This window comes from Narcine bancroftii, chromosome 3 (assembly GCF_036971445.1).
Source record: "Narcine bancroftii isolate sNarBan1 chromosome 3, sNarBan1.hap1, whole genome shotgun sequence".
In the NCBI taxonomy this organism is placed as follows: domain Eukaryota; kingdom Metazoa; phylum Chordata; class Chondrichthyes; order Torpediniformes; family Narcinidae; genus Narcine; species Narcine bancroftii.
Genome location: NC_091471.1, coordinates 141,760,547 through 141,767,264, shown reverse-complemented (window position 1 = coordinate 141,767,264; position 6,718 = coordinate 141,760,547). Strand labels below are relative to the sequence as shown.

Genomic DNA, 6,718 nt, shown 5'->3' with positions numbered 1-6,718 from the left:
GCTGCTTCATTAAACATATTTAAAATTCAATTAGATAAATTTTTACATGATAGAGGAATTAGGGAATATGGGGAGAAGGCAGGTAGGTGGAGTTAGGTCATAAATTAGATCAGCCATGATCTTATTAAATGGTGGAGCAGGCTCGATGGGCCATTTTTGGCCTACTCCTGTTCCTACTTCCTACGTTCCTATGTAACTCCGGCGGCTGGCGCCCATGTGGCAACTACAGCCAACTCAACGACACCACTTTCCTAGATAGATACCCAGCCCACACATCCAGGATTTTGCCACAAGGCTCCAGGGCTGCTGGATCTTTTCCAAGGTGGACCTCATCAAGGGGTGCCATCAGATTCCGGTGCATTCTAATGGCATCCCAAAAATGACCACTATTATACCTTTCAGCCTTTTTGAGTTCCTCCAGAGGCCTTTCAGTCTAAAGAACACAGCCCAGACATGTCAGCATCTCATGGACATGGTTGGCAGGGACCTTCATTTCATCTTCATGACATTCTCATCATCAGCCCTGATGCCAGCACACACAGGATGCACCTAACTTGCCTTTTCGACAGGATGCAGGAATTTGGTCTCAAGGTGAACTCAGCTAAGTGCCAGTTTGGCATGGGAACTATTGATTTACTGAGACACCATATCACCCGCGAAGGGGCAACACTACTCCTGGATAAGGCGGAAGCCAACTAACATTTTCCCAAGCCCAGCACAATCAAAGGCCTAGGGGAATTCCTAGGGTTGGTGAATTTTTATCATTGTTTCCTCCCAAGAGCAACTACCCTCATTCAACCTCTATTAAACCTCAACAAACTCGGCAACAAGGCACTCCAGTGGACACACAAAACCATTGAAGCATTCCAAGCAACAAAAGCGACATTAGCAGAGGTCACATCTTTGGCTCATCCAGATTCTTCCTCCTCCATGGCCCTTACAACAGATGCATCAGACAGAGCGATCAGTGCAGTGCTGGAGCAGTGAGTCAATGAACAGTGGTGCCCCCTGGCTTTCTTCAGCAAACATCTCTGGACACCAGAACTCAAGTTCAGCACATTCGATTGTGAAATGTTGGCCCTGTACCTGTCAATACATTTCCAGTACATGTTAGAAGGAAGGGTTTCATCACCTACACAGACCACAAACCACTCACCCAGGTTTCGGGTACGTGGTTGGTGAGGCAACATTTCCGAGTATACAACGGACATTCGCCACATCAAAGGCAAATCCAATGTGGTTGCCGACATGCTGTCTAGACTGGCTATCGCCGCTACCTTAGGAGAGCTCAAGGTTGCTCAGTTAGACAAAGACCAAGCAGAGGATGCAGAAGTCCAGGCCTAATGGACTGCCATCACCAGCCTGAAGTTTAGCAATTTCCATCCTTCACCAGGTTGACCAAATACACGGTCTGTCACATCCTTCCATAAGGTCCATGGTCCACCTGCTGTCTGACAAGTTTGTGTGGAACAGCCTCCACTGCGATGTAACCCTATGAGCTAAGACATGTTTGGACTGCCAATGCACCAAAGTGCACAGGCAAACCAAGGCTTCGTTCCAGATATTCTACCTGGTGCAGCTCTGTTTTGACCATGTGCATCTGAACATCATCGGCCTGCTCCCCGTGAGCCAATTATTCACAGTAATTGACAGTTTTTTTTCCCAGAAGCCATACCCCTGCCCACATGCGACACAGAGACTTGTGCCAGAGCCTTCTTGTCCATTTAGGTCGCACACTTTGGAGTCCAGACCCACATCACTATGGACTGAGGGGCCCAGTTCATGCCCTTGCTCTGGGCCAACCTAGCCAAGTTCTTCGGCAGCCAGTTACACCACATCTTGACCTACTATCCTCGGGAAAATGGCCTCATCGAACGTTTCCACTGCCACCTGAAAGCAACCCTGAAAGCTCAACTACAAGGTCCTAATTGGTAGGACAAACTTCCATGGGTGCTGTTAGGAATTTTCACCACACCAAAAGAAAACCTACCAGCATCATCAGATGAGTTGGTGTACGGCTCGCCACTTACCATCCCAAGGGACATTCACTTCAATCCTCCTGGCCCACAATCCAGTGCTCTAGACATCCTCCAGCGATTGAGAGAACAAACGGGTGGACAGAAACCTCCACCACCTTCTTGACACGGTTCTTCACCCTGCCACATCCTGGTGAACCTGCAGTGCATTTAACTCATTTTTGTGCAGAGAGAACAGCAAGGGACACCCCTACAATGCCCCTACGAAGGACCATTCAAGTTGTTGCAACACGATGGTGTCGTTTGCACCTTGAACATTGGTAGGCAGCAGGACATATTTACCATTGACTGCCTCAAGGCAGCGCATCTGGACTCAGACTAGCCTGCCCCAGATCTCAAGGTCAGACACAGAGGCCATCCACCCAAAGACAGTATGGTAACTTGCTTGAAGGGTGGCAGCGATTCTTGGGGGGGGGGGGGTTGGTGGTGTAGCGGGCTGAGCAACCACACAGTTGGATGGACCAAATCACCATCCCAGTCATCTGACACAAGATGGCGAGGGCCCCCCTTCCCTTCCAAGGAGAAGCCCACAGTTGGCGATATGCATTGCCCGGAGATCAGCGCCACTTCAATGTTGCATGCCACTGGATGGGGAGTAATGGTGTAATGCAAACGCTACACTTTGAACACAATGCACCACTTTGAATTGTATTAATAAATGTCAGGCACATATTGAAGATGTGTTCACGTTTAAGAATCTTGTCCCATTGATCCTCTGATAAGGGTCTTGCAAATTCCAATTCCCAAGCCTTTTATCATGAAGTACTGGACGTAATTTCAATAATCTATCATATATAATTCCAATTAATACTTTCTGTGAAAGATTCCATTGAAAAATATTATATATATGGATATATAAATGGAAAGTCCAATAATATGGTATTTAAGAAATTTCTAATCTATAAATATCTAAAAAATGAATATTTGGTAAGTCGTATTTACTAGCCAGCTGTTCAAAAGACATTAAACAACTGTCCTTAAATAAATTTGCAAAATAAATAATACTTTTGATTTCCCATATAGAAAAGGATTAATCAATTATTGATGTTCAAATAAAATAATTATGAGAGATAGCACTAGCTAAAACAAAGTTTTTTTAAATTAAAATATTTCATAAATTGGAACTAGATTCACAATATATGTCTGAGTATTAGATTAGATATATCCTTATTGATCTTGAAAAAACTAAATGGAAGAGAGGTACCCAATAAAGAGGACACTGAATACTGGTGTATAGATTTCAATTCTAAATCTGTTCACAATTTGTCAGAATAAATCTAAAAAGTTAGATAATGAATATTAACATCCAGTAATGAAATCTAAAAGTTTTGTAAATGAAATTTACTCATTGTTGTCCTTCCAAATAAAGGAAGAAACTTTTGAGTCAATATTATCAAAAAAAAGGCTTCGGGATGAAAACTGGAATCACTTGAAACATTAATATGACCTATTAAAGATAATGATAAAGGACACCATCTAGAAAAAGACAATCTCACAGTCTCGAATAGAGGAGAAAAAGTGAGTTTATATAAATCTTTAAATAATTTAGTAATTTTAACCCCTAAATATGTGAAATTATCTCTGACAATCTTTAATGGAACTTGACTGTAGATAGACACCTGCATATTAATTGTAAAATTTAACTTTTATGAAAGTTTAATTTATATCCAGAGAAAGAGCTAAATTGGGAAAACACAGATAACATAGATCTTTCGAGACCTGAAATATAAACTAATAGGTTATCTGCATACAAATAAATCTTATAATTTACTCCGTTAACTATGTGCTACTTTATACATGGACTTTTGGAAATTGTATTTTGTATTCATTGTACTCTAAAAAGGCCAAATTGAAAAAAAAAAGTGTAGCTATGGTAACCTTGTCTCAAACTGAGGTGTGATTTCATTTACTCTTTTTATTATAACACTGGAGAGGGTACAAGATTTTTTAAAAAGATTTTCAATGCTAGTACCAATCAGTGAAAGTTATGCCCATCAGAAAAGAATGAATATACAGTGAACAAAAAGCAGCTGGAGGGATTCAGCATCAGACAGCATCCATAGATGGAAATGGTCAATCAACACTTTGGGTCAAGACACTCTATCAAGACTAAAGTAGGAAGGAGAGATATTATATATAAAGAGAAAAAGAGCTGGCAAGAACTGGGGAGGAGCCAAGGTGTGATACCTGTAGTAGATACAGTGGAACCAGATGTAATTTGAAAATGAGACCCAGCAACATGGGTTAAAAATTTGACTTCTTATGCATGCACCATATGCATGATACAGAATAAACACTGAACTCTGCTTTTGAAACCCTGCATGTCCAGCACATAAAAAGACAAATTTCAACCCCACCTTTATAAATGAATTTGTTGCAAGATCTGAAGCAGGACTTGTCAGTATCATCCTCATTTCAATGGTTTATCTTTTTTTTAAATGTAGGTTATTAGGAATAACTAATTTATGTGTCAATGCCATTATCTAGCAAATTTTGGGACAGCATTATGTGTCTAATGATGGCAGACTTCAAAACAATTAAGCTTGAAAGATATATATATTTAATCCCAATTTAAATAATCACATTTGAATGGCTTTGTGCACTATTACACAAGGTCTGGTTTAGTTCCACAAGAAATCATCCAATGCATGCATCAATCTCTAATCTGACTTGACTGGGAATAAGGAGTGATGCAATTAGCTTTACTATCCTCGGGCAAAGAGTAATAAAAACATTTAGCCTTCCTGCTCATGATTGTTATTGGATGGCCCATTGCGTAGATTGTAATTTGGTCTTCAGCATTAACCTCTCCCACTAATTATAATAGTCTTCTGGCATTCAGTTCAGGGTGATATCCAAGAGATTTGCTTTAAAAGTGTTCTCCAGCATTAGTCCGTGTAAGGAAATGAGAAGAGAGGAAATTCAAGAAATGTAATGGATACAATTATTGTAGGTGACATTTACTTCAAAATATTTGACAATTTTTGATAATAATCTTAAGTTTTTATTGTACATTGTTCAGTACATGTTGTTTGAGGGTCTTTCAAGATTCTTCACTATGGCAACAGATCTGTTAATGAAAGAAAAGACATGTATTTAGGTTTTCTCGAGTTAGCATTTTTTCCATTGGGAAATTAATTTGATTTCTTCATTTTGTTTTGTGTTTAGTCATTGATGTGGATCTAACTTTGTTGACTGCTACTTTAAATCTGTTTTCATTTTCCATTAAGAGATGAAATTTAACTCAACTGAACTGTTTGCTTTTTAAACCGAAGACTCCCCTCTACTTTGAAAAGGAAGGCATTTTGAAAACCATGAAATCAACAACTAAATAAAGAAAACATCAAGCATAATTTTGCAACATTTTGCAATATTTAAGTTTCACAAAATGGACCCAAAATTAGTACTCATTATCTTCAACAGAATACCTGTAATTTTCTCCTAAGCTGTTTGATTAAACTTCCTTCTGTTTTTAATTAGAATGATATGGAAATATAGTATTTAAAACTTTTTTTGATTGCTCAGTTATTTTTACAATATTACAATGGACATTATGTGACAAATTATAATCTCTGTAATGTTTATTTTCAATGTTGCATTCACACAAATCACAAAATGCTTTCCTTGAGTTCTTTGTGTTGCTGACATTTGAATGTTACATTGTCTGGTGTGAAATTGTACAATTTTTATCAAAACTTAAATGAAAGTTCTTTTTTCTGACTTTTTAATAGAACGGGATCAATTTGACAGTATTGTTTTCTCTTCATATTAACTTGTGGGCAAGGATAACATGGCATCAGTGAAGAGGTATGAAAATGTTTTGAACCAATCATACGATTCTCAAAAGGGATTAATCACATAAACCTACAATGTTAAAAAATACTCAAAGCAGTATGGTTTTGAAAAGCAAAGATTATTGGATACTGAAATTCTGAACAAAGCTGAAAATGCTGAAAATAATTGGTAGGTCTAACAGCATTTATTATGAGAGGAAAAAGTGTTCCTCTAATTTATTAAAGCTTGCTTTATTTTAGATAATACCACTCCACTTATAGAAGAATGAACAAGAGGTAGAAATGTTTAGCTAAGACAGAGGTCAACAGACACTAAACTACATATCCTGATCCTTTCACAGATATCATTGCAGACTTCAATTAGGCTAATTTAAAGAAGGAGCTCTAAAACTACCTCCAGGACATCTGCAACATTGGGAGATCAAACATCATGGTCAATATTATACTTCCATCAAGAACACCTATCATACTATCCCATGTCCATGCTTTGGGATATTGAACTGTGCTTCTCCTTCCTCCACCAGGCAGAAAACGAAGATGACTGGTCGGCAGAGAAGATTGCACTGGGCTGGTCTGGGGATGCAGAATAATGGCTTCATGGTGAAATGAAAATCATGGAAAATGGGCTCTAAATGTAGTGTAATATATTACTGTTTATATGCACTGTTGGTTTGGATTTGTGTGAGTCTGAGAAAATCAAAAATAAAATATTCAAAAAACATTGCTTCATTATGTTCTGGAGTTAGTCGACTGGGTAACATTTAAAGACTTAGCAACAAACCTGAATGAATGTGCCATGGTTGAGAGTGACTTCACTGGAAAATATATGGTTGATTGTGTCCCAACTAAGACAATCTGATCAGAAGCCATGAATGTACTATGAGATCT

The 6,718-nt window shown here is 38.6% G+C and overlaps 1 long non-coding RNA gene across 1 annotated transcript; it reads left to right on the top strand.

Moving 5' to 3' along the window:
* The first annotated feature begins 4,873 nt into the window (after positions 1–4,873).
* LOC138757634 (uncharacterized) lies at positions 4,874–6,517 on the top strand. Its single transcript, XR_011353773.1, has 3 exons — positions 4,874–4,985; positions 5,768–5,843; positions 6,172–6,517. It is a non-coding gene; the product is annotated as an uncharacterized lncRNA (long non-coding RNA).
* The last annotated feature ends 201 nt before the right edge of the window (positions 6,518–6,718 follow it).